The following is a 14386-nucleotide window of genomic DNA, read 5'->3' on the forward strand; positions in this document are numbered from 1 at the left end:
GGGGGGGGGAACGGCCTCCCCCGGCCAAAGCAGCCTGGGCTGGGGGGGGGCAGAGGTGGTGGGGAGGGCGAGGGCTTCGGTACGGCCCCCCCCCCGCTTCCCGGGCTGGTCTGCTTCCCCAGGGTGATGGGGATGATTTTTTATTATTATTATAATAATAAAACAATAACATAATAACATGATATAATAATAAAATAATAATAATTAATAATAAATGATGATGACGATGATAAGCAGCAGCTAATTCTGTTACACTTCAGCAAAGGGGTCCACATAGGTAAAATCTTGGGCGACTCTGCCCAGGCTCGCTCCTTCCTAGCGGATAAGTGGGAAGGACTGTCCCAGGCCAAATGGGAACATCGGGCGGAATTTCAGGGGTCCCTCACTTATTTCTGTTTTAACCCAAGGCCACGGGGGTTGAAAGCGGCTGCTTTACAGCTTCGTGTTGTCTCTGCTTTTGTATTTAGGGATAATTGCTCCACATAGCATTGTAACTTCCATGCGATGGATTGTTATGTTCTTGCTCTTTTTTTTTCTCCCTCAGAATATATGATGTAGTTCCTGTTTGTAGACTCTTTTAATAGCGAGGTGGCTGAGACAAAGTTTACTCAATAAACTTGCTTTTCCCCTTGAGCAGCTTTAGCTTAGATAAACGGGCTTTAAAGTCCCGGTTTAGCGTGGGACTAGGACTGTTTACCATTCATCGTTGTTAGTTAATTGCTATTTGGTTAAATATTTAGTTGGAATTAAGTTCTTTTATGCTCTTGTCTTTAAAAATAATAAATAAAGGTGTGTTTAGTAATGTGGTAAAAGGCTTTCTAGAAGGCTTTTTAAAGATACTCTGCAGTAGGGAAGGTCCATAAAGTTTTTTTTCTATATTTTGCATTTAAATTTTCTTAACTTGTAGTTTGCCATGTTGTTATTTGTCATCAGCCAAGCTAAAGCAGCAAGGATATTCGACTGTTTTCTGTAGTGACTGCAGAATTCTTGTCTTCATTACCAGTTTCATTCCTTATTCCAAAAAGAAAAACAGTGTTTGCATTATTGTTTAAATCCACAAAATCCAACTCATGGCCTGCAAATTGGCTGTGTTCAGGATAAGAGGGCAGTGCAAAGGAAGGACAGTTTTGGAAAATGCGCTGAGGGTGGACTTCATGTAACACACTTAACTAGGAGCCGGCGACAGCACTCCTGCTTTTCCACCCCATCCATCCCCGCGGAGGTTCTCATGAGCACCAAGGATGAGGATCTGAGTTTCAGGGTTCAGTCTCAAAGCAGCTCTTTTGCTTTCAGGTACCAGGATCCTTCTCCCCGCAGAGGCGAATGGCACAAGCTACCCGCAAGCATCTTCGCTGCGTGCCCAGCCGGCGGATGATGGATGGGAGCTCATCGGATCGTTGCTCAGCGGGTGGATCAGGTGGGGACAGGAACGGGGGGGAGCCCTGGGAGAGACGGGGGCGAGCAGAAAAGCCCCCGTGGCAAGCGGCAGCACGCTGCCGAGTCTGCTTCTGCGGGAGACTCGGCGCCCCGTGTCAAGGTCTGCGTTTCGTAGGGCCTTTTTTGGTACAATCCTGCAAACGGCCCTGTTCTGCAGCAGTGACCCAGTCATTATATAAACAAGGGTTTAATTTTGGAACTTTAATATTTAACGGGCTTAAGTTTCTTTTACTCAGACATGTTCTCATACACTGCCCATTCGACAAAATACTTCTCACCTACGTTATCGGTTGCTAACAGAGTATCCTGCGGCTGTGTTCATGGTCCGTTTGAGTGAATATTTGTACTCGGGATAATTCCCTTTCTTAGTATCAGGGGTTTATAAGGTGGCATCACCCTGGCTGGCCCTTCTGAGTTCTCACTCTGGCTGTCCTCTAAGATGAACAGGGGAGACGAGTAACACGAAAGGGTGTGTTGATGCTATGCTAAGAGCAGCCAAGGCCAGCATGGGCAGTTACCTACAATCATATTACCATTACAAGCCAAGGCGCTTTGGAAGTCAGACATAGGGATCCATCCTGAGATGGGACCTCTACTAGAAGTGACTTGTATAACTCGTGTACCAACTCCTGCAAGGAGAGAGGCTGGAGCAGTGTTGATCCCCTCTTGCTGTCTTCTGCAGATAATTTCCCCCTGACTTTTTTTCTGCAGTCAGTAATTATTCCACACATTTTCAGTTTCGTGATGGTAACACAGGTATCTCCTTGGATGGGACAGAAGCTCTACTCGTCCCTTGCCGTCAAAGGCAAAGACATGGTTTCTTGTCTACGGTCCTGCTGTAGGTGTGTTACCAGCCCTTTAGCCTTGACTTTTTTTTTCTAAAACCATCAGAGAAGTTAGAGGAACAGGAAACAAATTGCATTAAAAGTGCTTTGGAGGAAGGAGTTACCATGGAGATGGAAAGTCGGGTGGGTTTTTTTCAGGCTATTGGAACGCAGTGGGTCCTTCTCAAACAAACTTGTGTGGTCTTGATAACATGACTGCTGTCTCTCGTTCTTTGTGATGGTCCGAAGTTGTAAGGCATCTGCCTGTTGGCTTTAGTGGTTTCCATTGTTGCCATTCTCTCCAGTTATCGAATGACTAAATTTCCAGCATCGACGCTCACTGATAATTGACCCTGGGCCACTCAGCTGGCCCTTCCAATGCCAGCTACCTAAGCGTGATAGATTTCCCCATCTTGTGGTCTCTGTGAAATGGATTTACAGAAGGAAGCTTTTGTTCTTTGTGCTGTAGGAACTACATTAGTATTCTGGGAAAGAAATATCTGCCTTTAAACTATGACTTAGCATTTCTGTTATGGTCCTACACTTTCTTACCTGGGTCCACTTTCATGCGGTGGCCCTTTGCAGCATACCAGTCAGCTGGTCATTTTCATGAAGCACTGACAGAAGGAATAACGTGGGCTTTGCACCCTTTAAATATGTTTTAATGGTGCAGTTTTCAGTGCTCTCTATACTGGGCTGTGAAATGAGTAGGAACTGTGTTTAGATAGAGGTATAAAACTTCTCTCTGGTGTGTTTACCTGGCATCCTACAGTTTCACAATGCTCTGTGGCCATGGACCGTCACACTGCCTGCTCAGTACACTTTGTCACGTAAATGGAATGACGCAAATATAAGAATTAGCCCTGCCCTGCTGGGACTGCACAAATCCATCATGCAGGAGCCTGCCTTTCGCGGTGCCTGTAGGGAGCACCCAGGGAAGGAGCAGGCAGGCACGGCAGGTAGCTACGGTCCTTCCCACATCCTGCAGCCAGCTCTCCGTGAACTTCTGAGTAACACCACATCCATCACTTGAATATGTTCAGTTAGGGTTTGTTGGTTGTTTTTTTAGCCTAGCACTTTGAACCTACGAATTCTGAATTTAATCAGATAATTTTTTCCCCAGCCCCTGCACATCATGAGGTGCTTCCTTTACTCCTCACTGTCTTACCGTGGATGTGCCTTGCTGATTTTGTATCATCTCCAAACATTGCCAGCTCACTACGTACTCATTTTCCAGAACGCTTGCAAACATGTTGAACGCTCAAGAAACTCCCAGCATCCTGGCCTGTGTGTTTATGTACATTTGAGCACCGAGCGTTTCAGTTTTCACCTGTACTCAAAGTTTGGTGCAGGCAGTGAATCGTCCTCCCGAGGCAGCTCTCATCTTGGACAACCTCATTTTAACCTCACAGTTTTGAGGCAGGAATGGCTTTATATAACCCAGATTTCATCCCCAGGGGTGGCGGGTTTGGTGTCGAGGCTATGCAGGACTAAATGCTCACCCGCACAAGTTGGGGCATCATGGACTATCCTGCCAGCGACCTCGTACTACCTTTAGCTGCTGTGAGGAGGTGAAGAAATGCTCCAGCTCCAGGAAAGGAGCTGCAGATCTCCAGAAGCAAACACCCTGGGACACCGGAGCTCCCGGGAGGTAGCCCTGCTGAAAGAGCATGTGTCAGAGGGAAGACTGGGATATAGGTCTCAGTCATTCTTGGCTCATTGATGTGCACATCTGATGGCCTTATCTTCACCTGTCATATCCCGTCTGCTTTCCTATATTCCCCTTGAGCACCTCTCTTCTCACCCTATCGATGATTGAAGTGGGGTACCCTAAATGCCAGAAGACACTTTCCTGCACAAGCTCACATTTCACAGACTCCTGAATTCTAATGACTGCCCTGAACCTTTCACCCTGCCATAGATGCACCTCTTTGAAAGCTAAACATCCTACAGATGTGGGCAGAGATGCCAGACAGCATTTTCAAAAGGGGAAAAGCTCTATTGCTGGGTTGTAGTCGGTTGGGGACTGTAGGTAAACCGATCAACACAGAGCACCAAGGTTAATGCATGTGCTGCTGTTGGAATCACAGCTTCCCTTCCCACCCCGAGCCATGCAGCAATTCTTTGTGTCTTCGCACGGGGAAGCAGAATTACCACCATCCGTCGACATCTCCCTTTTTTGTTCCTCGCTCGTGCCCACTGTTCCCCCATGCTCTGCTCTGGGGGCTGGTCCCTGACAGTTCACAGCCCATCACTGGGTGCCCGTTGCATCTCCTGGGCGACTCTGTTCACATGTGGATAATTCTTGATAGCTCATTTACACCAACTTTTACTTTTCTATGCAGTTCTTTGCCTCAGAGATGAAACTAACCCCTTTAGTACTCTTGTGCAATACCAAAATGAGTGTGGAAACCATGTTTGTGTGTTCACAAAAGAATATAGATGTGTTTTCTGTCCTCCTTCGTGTGTGAGGTGACACACTCAATGTAAAACTAATTGGAATTAAAGTCTTGGTGCCTCTGTGCAGCCAGGATTATCATAGTTACAGTGTAGGACTGCCAGCTCATCAGTCATTGACTGCTTAGGAATGACTTTCCTTCTAATATTACTACTAAGAATCCATTCAATAATACTTTTAGAATCCATGTCTTTTTCATTATTTAAGATATATTCATCTCTTCCCCTTATCTTGGTTTTAAAGACTTGATGAGAATCTGTTGGATCTCTGATTTTGATTTAACTCTTCAGCTTCTCAGTGCCAATAATTTTGTGTACAAGTGCAGGCAAGGCTTCTAAAAAAGACAGCAAAGTCTTGTAAAACTTTTCTAATTATTTAGGTTTCGGAACATTTGAAGGCCTAATCCTCTTTTGAGGAATAACTGTTGTTCCGATCAAGTAGATGGACAGTACCTCCTGAAGAGTGGCAACTGTGAAATCCTGCAAGACAGTCTAAAGGGCCGAGGCATTTGTTCTCTCCTTTCATGGTACCAGCCATCTTCCCTCTCCATATGACAAAATTCCCAGTAGGCAGAGGGTCAGTATAGGCGACTTTCTTTCTCTTGAATACAACTAAACTCAATGCTGTTGTATGAAAAATATTTTATAAAAGCAGGACAGCAAAGGACCTCATGCAGCTGTGTAACGCACTCAGCGGGAAGCTGTTTCCAGCTGTTACTTTATTCTTTCTTTTCAAGTGTTCCATGGCAAAATTAGATGAGCCGCGTTAGCGGTGATGCTCCTCTCTCCTGGAGCTGCTGGAGCCGGCGTGTTTGTGTCCCATCCACCCTGACACACCGTCCTCCTGTTGCCAAGGAGCCGATCGCATTGCTGAGAGCCAGGACTGTGCCTGAACTGCTCCGGCATTCCCGCTCTTCCTCTGCCTTCTCCCCACCTCCCACTCGGCCTCCGCCAGAATCGGCGTTAGAAACGGTGGTCCTGCAAACACCAACCTCGCTTTGGGGGTTTTCTTTTTGCAGTTTCAGGCAACTGGGATGTGCACATGGACAATCCCAGCGGTGGGACTGTTGGGTCGGCTGTGACGAGCAGGGTGTTACTACCACGGGGTGATGGACACCTCTGCAAGATAACTCGGGTTGCCATGGTTACAGATGGAAAATAGGGCTACGGGTTAACTCGGGCCAGCGTCGCATGAAGCACAACATCCCACGTCATTTTGCACACACCTGAGACAGTGGAAGCCAGAGTGGTGGCCACCATAAATCCCCGAGTCCCCACCCAGCCCCAAGTTTGTACGTTAAACTTCCCGAAAGTTCCCACACAGAAATCACTGTGTGCAACAGCCTCAGGGATGGAATTGGGGTCGGGGTCAAGAAGCCTCCTGCAAGGCTCCGGCAGAGGAGCCCGTCTCAGCCCTGTGACCTGTTATTTCTTACTTATTGGTGCACCCCAAAGGTTAAGGCCATACGTAAGCTCTGATTTCTCTGAGCTGTCACGCTCTGAATATTTAAGAGGAATTCTGGGAGTCAGGCACGCACCTCACCTCTAGACCGCGGTCGCATCTTGGAGGCAAAGCAGATGGCTTCAGCTGGACCGGAGGGCTGGAGCCGATACAGACTCTGATGGACCAGGCAGCGATGCAACATTTCTGGCCGTTCCGAGCATCCGCAGAACACGATCATCTTCAGGACTTGGTGAAAATCTCCCAGGCAAACAAAGGGACAAATGAAGCCTGGAGTGAAAAACAAAGGAAAAAAACAAAGGAAAAATACAAAGGAAAAAAGAGAATTTTCTAGCCCAAGCAGAGCTGTTACTCACAGGCGGTTTTGGAGGCTCCATGGAATCGCTTTGGGACGCTGCTATTTCTCTTTCACGGCACTGGACGGCCGTACTAAAGCCCGAGGAGGACAGTTCTGCCAGGCTGATTCCTGCGTCTTACCGGGCACAAGCTGTTACTGTCTCCCAAAGAGCGAGCCTGCACGTGCGCAGGTATCAGCAAAAAGGAGGTAAAGGGCCTGCTGGAAAGATGACTCCTGGCTTTTGAGGTATTGCATCCTTCATTTCAACGGTCCAGCCCTAAAAGTGACAGTGCCGGAATGGATCTAAAGAGCAGAGGCTCCCATCCAGTGCAGTCAGTGGGCAAATAAATTGTGTTCACGCTATTAATCTCTTAATAAAATTGCTGATCTTTGGTGTGCTATTCAAAATGTGTATTTAAGGAAGTCTTAAAAAGTTTGTACCTTCATCACAATATATTCTTATTGCCTTGTTTTTTTGGGGGGAGGAATAGTATTAGAAGCTGGCTTAGAGGCTTTAAACCAGTCCTTGCCATTTCTTAGCTGCTGGCCCTTCCAGCAGGCCGAGAGCTAATCCTCAGCTCTCCTTTCCCCTTTAAAGGAGTAAAACGATACAGTCATGTACGGGCTGAGAAGGAGCTGTTTTGTGTGTTGTTTTTTTTTTTTTTTTTAAAAGGGAAAATAGTTGGCAGGAACATGAGCAAAGCTGAAAGTATTTTCATCTGTTTTGTTTTGTAATGTTTAATGTTTTGTTTTCTACTTTACGAATTACACAAAGGAATCACTCAAAACAAAGGTCTCCCATTCTGGAAAGGGAAAAAAAAAATCTACAGTGGGACTAATGCGGCCAATCAGAATTGGCCAAGTAGAGAAAAAAACCAAAATATCTTGAAAAATGACAACATCTATTTTTTCTCACGAAAAAAATAGAAACGCTCACCCTCTAATTGAGATTTGTTTGTAAAATAATTCCAGGCTGGGAAGGGTAATCAATTCGTGCATAAAAATATTTTTTGACATTAATTTTTATTTTTGTTAACGGTAGCTTGAATTTTAGAACTTACTAGTGGGTTTCAAATGATTATTGCTATGTAAGTACAAAATACCTGTCCTAACTTTTAAACGGTTGTGTCTCCTTGTTTTATGAAAGGCTACAGAAGAGAACTGACGGAAAAGGCACAGTTTAAAAAAAAAAAATCAGTCTTGGCAGTTTGAGGAGAAAACAGCTGGGAGAGGAGTCTCTTCTTGCTCCTTCCTTTTTACAAGTATTTTAAAAAGATAATAGCTTATAATTACTTATTTTTAGAAGCTTTTAGAAGGCTCAGCTGAGACCCAGAGGCCACTGTGGCTCAGTGCTCTCAAGCGAAGACAGTTTATCCCTGGCCAAAATAATTTACAATCCCAGTTTGAAGGCTGAGACAAGAGGCAGAGCTAAACCTCAGCCAGTACCTGCCAGCACCAAACCCAGCACGAACAGCAGAACGCCACAGTTAGTGACGGTGTCGGTTTATTCAGCTGAGCTGATGAAACCGCTCTGAATTTGATAATTTTCAGCAATAAAGATAAAAAGCATTTCAGGAATTTTTCAGATAAGAACAAATAATTTGTGGCACTGAGTTTTAAATACTCCGGGAGCGTCTTGGCAGCCGATGCTTAGCGAGGAGCTGCAGGCAGGCGTGGTGCTCGCTCTGTGTGTGTCTGGCAGCTCCCGGGCACTCGTGGGTGCTGTGCTGGGGGTGGGAGTGGGGACTGAAGCGATTCGCATGAATCACAGCAGATTTCCCAATCTCTCGCTGTGCTTACAAAAGCAGTCACTCCAGGCAGGGGCTGGCAGACACACGCATTCGGTGGGATGTGCCCTCGTACCCATAGGTGTTTCTAAGCCGTGGCCAAGCCTCGCTGCACACACGCAGCAGCATCACCTTTCTGTAGGTGCATCCCGTAAAGCAGTGGGCAAAGGGAGGAGGTCTGCTCCGGGACGAGGTCTGCTGGTGGCACGGTAATGCTAAGAAAGCTGCTTAGGAATGTCTAAACAATTTTTTTCCCTGTTTGTTCATTTCCCAATTGGAAAATACTGCTTTGTCATATTAAGGTTGGTGAAACTTTTAATGGGAGATTTTGTTGTACCCAGGGTGTGACTCCGGGGAGTTGGGAGGTGACAGCAGGACGGACAGCCGGGACTGCAGGACAGCCAAAAGCTCTGCTACAAACTGAGCCGGGATATGGGAGACCGGAGCTGCAAGACTGTCTTCTGTGGAGATCAAAGCAGGGATGTGCAGGCGAATTTCTGGCAGCCCAGGTCAGCGCCCATCAGCCCAAAGGTACCAGCTGTTCTGTAGTGCGTCTTTCTCATTTAATTAAAAATACAAAGAGCGAGCCCCACATCCTGGATCTGTGTTTCAGTGCAGAGGGGAAATGAATCCCAAAAATGTAAAATGAAATCTTTTCTGATGAGCTGTAAGTAAAAATACTATTTACTGAAGCGACAGTCCTACTCAAAACTAACAAGGTCTTTCCCAGACAGACACCCTCTTCCTAACTCTCCTTTGCTCCGAGAGCCGCTCAGCCGACCCGTAAGCGTCGGTGTTCCCCCCAAAACCTTACCACCACGTAGTGCAACCTGCCGGGCTGACAGCCCTGGACACAACGCTGTCGGCGTTTCAGATCCTGCTCTCTGTGATGGCTCTGTCCTAACATTCATCGGGACTTGTATTTTTTTCTAAAACATCCGAACAGGCTCAGTCGGAAACTTTAAATGAAATTCATGCTGTTCCCCCTGTGCTTGCAGGAGAGTTGTTCCTCAGTTAGGTGAATCAAAGATATTGAAGGAATGTTTGATGAATTTTTCCTTTGTTTTACCAGCTAGAAGGTCTTTCAGTCGCTGGCTGTTTTCACAGCAGCAGTGATGTGTGCAGACCGAGATCCATCTCGAGCAGAGGGGCCCTCGTGCTTACCTACTGATTACTGCTGCAGAAATGAAAGAAAAAACGTAGCATTAACTCCTGGTTTCTGATAAAACAAACCTAAGTTATTATAGCTGAAGCCGTATATTTTCTGGCTAAATATTTAAACTGGCAATTAATATACATCCTTTAGGGTCGGAAAGTAAGTTGCTTTCCATAGTTTCATAGGCTTTCTGGGAGAAATAAACTACCCTGGTTTCAAAAGCAGAGGCTTAAATATATTTATTTCTCATACTAAACATTTTGTAATTCTGCTTATGAGATAGCAAGTCAGCTCTCTGTGTGAACGTTGTCTGGGAGGAAATAAAACCGATAGGGATTTGTGGCAGTTCCTACGGGACGTACCGGTGCATGGCACCGCTCCGGGGGTTTTATCCACGCTGGGCAGCTCTGGCACAGGACCGAGCTCCCCCGAGGGCTGCCGGCGGTTCGGGGAGTCGGTAGGAAGGTGGTGATGTTTAAATCTTTAACCAGCAAAGCCCGCATTACCTGAAACCCTGTTTTCCAGTGTTTTTAGTCTGGTTTTGCTAACTGGGGAGAGCAGATTTCCAGGGCTGGATGCTGAGTTAAGCCCGCGCCGATGGGCTGGAGCTGGGCAGCCGAAGGCCGGCGAGACGCTGCCGTCATTCCCGTCACTCCCGTCGCTCCCATCGCTCCCGTCACTCCCGTCGCTCCCGCCGGAGGACGGCGTGTTCCTGGGGTTATGCAATAACGGGCAGCGTGTGCCCCCGGCCCCTCTGCTGCCGCAGTGGGCACCGATCCCCCTCTCCATTCACAGCCTCTGCATCCCCACGGGAAACGGGAAACCTTGAAAAAGCAGAAGTGTGGCTGTAATTAGGATTAAGCTATTTTTAGCAAGCTGTCTGGTGCCCTGTCCATGCTCCAGCTGAGATGTTTAATTCTATCTAGCTCGACTCTTTCTGCAGTTGCACCCAGGACGGATACAAAAATTTTCTTTTAAATCTTGCATTTGTTGGGGTTTTGGTTTTGTTTTGGTTGGGTATGGTAGTTTTTAAAAAAATACTTGCCCCCCCATGTACAATAGCTGGAAAATCCAGCACTAAAGTAATACAAAGGTTGCTGTATAAAAAAAGTTGTACAACTTTTACTATCATTATTATTCATTTTACTATGTAGCTTGGAAACCTAGTCATAGATCAGGAATGTGTTGTACCCTGGGCTGCACAAACAGCACGGAAGGAAAATTGCCTCTTCCAAGCTATACTGAGTAAAACCATGTAGTGATACCAATACGATTTTTGCTAAATAGCATCAGGACAAGATGTTAAAGACATCTCTGAACAGCCAGCCGAGCACCTTGTTATTTACTGATCCCGTATTTAAATATCTGCTGTTCATATGTTTAACCTTTTATAATGTATTTGTAAAAGGAACTTCAAGTAAGATTAGCAGTTAGTTAGGAAAACACCGTGAAACACAGTTGGATCGAGATCAATAGATTCCTCCCTCCCGCTGCACCCCCCCCCAGTAATGTTTGACTTTTGTAAATATTCATGCCCTGCGTGAGACTGGCCGGAGGGGCAGGCACCGGGGCGGTGGGAGGAAGGAGCTGCCCCGGTGCCTTCCCAAGGGCCGTGTCCCCCCCCCGGGCAGGGGATCGGTACCTGTAAGCGGCATACGGGCATCAGGTCTGTTGGAAGTGGTCCTCGGAACAGCCGCGCTCTCCGCTGGGTGGGAAGCGTGAGGGTGGTCCACTCACTGCCTGGGGGCTGGGGAGATGCTCGCCTTTTAGGAAAAAACAGGCTCCTCACCAAAATGCCGTTCTCCCCCAGAAAATACAACAGTCGGCCCAGGGGCACGTTCTGCTTTACGTGTAGGGGCAGGGTGTATTTTCTGCTACACCCCACCTGTCTGTGTCCCCCCCCCCGCCATGTATTTTAGTGACTCATGAAGCTTCGAAGTGCTGAGCGTGGAGAACGGCTATTTCTGTGCTTCCACTGCAATCCCTGCTACCTCCGACTGTGCTGCCAGTGCACCTCAGCCAGGCACAGCACCCCCGCCGGCTCTATTCTTAGCAACTAATAGCTGAAATAATTACTTTTGTCTCAGCGCTGTTGGCTCCTTAGATTTGGAACTGAGCAAAGGCTGCAGCTCGGGGAGCCTGGCTGTCCCCGCTCCCTCTCCCAGCGTGGGCAGAGCGGCCGGGGGGGCCGGGGCAGCCGCCTCGCCGACCTCGAGCAGAATTTCTGACATCGGGCTGGTCAGGAACGCTGGAAGACAGCGAGCAGAGCCAGCGGAGCCGTCGGTCGAGGATGCGAAATACCTCGAACCCGGCTTCAGCGCAGGGCCTAAGCTCTGCTTTGAAGCAGCTTGTATGTTAATGTGGTGCCACCTCTTTGAAAAGGATCCCAGCTCTTCCAGCTGGGATTCTCTCAGACTTCACGGGGTAAATTCCAGGAGTCTGGGTTTTCAAAGGCAGGGCTAGGTTTTTCACCCGCAGGCTTCCATTTCAGTGCCTGCTTCGTTGCGTGGGCTAGGTTTGCACGAAGAATGCAAACGTTTTATGCAAATGTGACTACCCAATCCCAACACATCCCCGACAGTTCTTGGGAAGGAACACACACCTCTGGCTTTGCAGTCTTTTGATCTCAATGCCAGCTGTTCCATCCAATTCCCTTGAACCACCCCCAAAGAGGACTACCCCCATCTTTGTGCAGAGTCCGTCGTGCACACACAAGCAGGCGCACGGAATCAACTTCAAAACTGTTTCCGAAGGGGGTTTATTGCTATTTATATGCCTGCCTGCTCTTCCTCCTGTTGGTTGGGGCCCCGGTGAGAATCACAGCGTGCGTACGCGCTGGGCTGGCAAGAGTAGGAAGTGCTGGCCATTTCTCTGGCATTCACTAATGAAGCTTGTCTGGAAAACAATAAACCTTTCAGAAAAAAACCTAAAGCTAAATGTTTGTTGTTACTCCATAACTTTTCTACTGTTGTCACAGTGGAACAAAACCTGATGCGCGGTACACCATGTAGAATATCCCTTTGTGGACTTTGGTAGCTGTCTTAGCAAATACTCCTATTTTGGAGTTGCAAGTCTCCAGTTTCCTGGAAATCTGTGTGTCCTGGTGACTGTTAGGATAGCACTGCGAGACTGTGAATTGTCTGTTGTTGTCCATGCACATGTGAAAATAGAAGGAAGACGTCAATGTCTTATTTCTGCTTTTCTTTGAAAAATGAAAGAAAGCGCCTCTTCGAAATAATTTCCTATCAATTTCCTCTGAAAGCCACACTGTTTGGCAGCTTCTGTTTCAGATGATGGTCACGTCTCACTAATTGACTGGGGGCCTTCTCTGCAATAAGGACTATAATTAGCAAGAGGCACAACTTGAGTAAAATCTGGGAGCAAGGAACTCCCAAATTTCCATATCAGCTTTGACCCTGATTCCGCATACAATGTGGGTCAAATTATTTAACCTTTATTTAATTCAGCCTTCCCATATGCAAAATTACATTAATTTTAAATGAGCAAACATTAAAAACTTGCCAGTCTCCGTAAGTAACAACTAACATTACTTCTTTATTTGCGGTCAATGTAGACAATTGTTTTACTATAGCAAAGAGTTAAGTAAGTTTTTTTGTGGTTTTTTTAAGGACAATGTTCTATTATGACATTCAGATTAAAAGAAAATTTTAAAAATCATCCACCCTCTGATTGGTGAGTGTTAGGGGAAACAGTCCTGGCAGATGGGCTATCGTGTTACTGTTTCTGCTGGTATTCCCTGAATGGAGCTGGCTGGGAATTCTGTGCCGAAATATAGATTTTCTTTGGAAAACATCATGTCGCTGAGGTTGTGAGTGTTTTGTGAGGAAGAGGTAGCATTCGCAAATCCCACATTTTGAAAAAGAGCTATTCCATATCAGCATTTGAAAAATGTACTATTTTGCATTTTAAAGCAACTTTCAGGACTTTGGGTCAGTAAACTGAAGAACATTGTGCTGAGCTTTATTATTGTTAACTTTTACATTTCCCTGTCCACCTTTGCCTGATTCTTTGCTCCTTCCGTTTATTACTAACTGCTCCCCGCAGTGATGTGCCGAGATGTCATTTACATGGATATTGAGGTCGAGGGGTTATAGATTTACAGCTGCACAGACTTGCTACGTCTTGGGCAGGAATTTGTTTGGCATAGTCGAGGCCTTTGGATTATTTGATCTCAGCCTTTTAGTTAAACAGGAACATGCCCTGATTTTAACAATCGCAGTTTCCTGCAGTCGGAGGAAGGTGTGGCTGATGGCATTTAAACCGAAACCTGAGCCAAGGCTTCACCAGCAGGAAGCAGAAAGTGCGGGTAGTACCACGAGGGTTTCCTTCGTCATTAAAAAGACCAAGGACCTTCCTCAGTAGATGGCTGAGGTTATTTTATCACCCACAATACCAATAGTGACGTCCAGGAGGGTTAGATTTTTGTAACATCAGACTTCGTATGTTATTGCTATTGAGGTCATTGTAGCACGACAGCAGAAAATAGCATGGGAGATGCCAGAGAACTGAGGATGCACCTTTATGTACAGTTTGGCATATAAGCAGCGGCAAACCCACGCTTCCTCTGCCCACTGATGAATTGCTCCCTCGTCCTTTCATGATGCCGAGGGAAACCGTCAATTGACGGCAGACTTGGTAGTGATGCCTGGGGCTCAATCCCTCCCACCCTCCTGAAGAAATTTTTTTTTTCCCCTAACACCCAGCCTGAACCGTTCCAGCTGTAAGTCATGATATCTTGTTACATTGCCTAGCACGATCAAAACTTTTTCTTTTTTTTTAAGTCCCATGTAAGCACCCATGGCAGAGTTGTAGTCAGCTATTACGTGACCCCTTGCTCTGAAATGGATACTTACACTACCATTTGCCTGGGGAGACTGATCTCCCCTGCCTCCGACCACGGCCATG

This window comes from Haliaeetus leucocephalus, unplaced genomic scaffold, assembly GCF_000737465.1.
Source record: "Haliaeetus leucocephalus isolate CR32 unplaced genomic scaffold, Haliaeetus_leucocephalus-4.0 Scaffold68, whole genome shotgun sequence".
NCBI lineage: Eukaryota > Metazoa > Chordata > Aves > Accipitriformes > Accipitridae > Haliaeetus > Haliaeetus leucocephalus.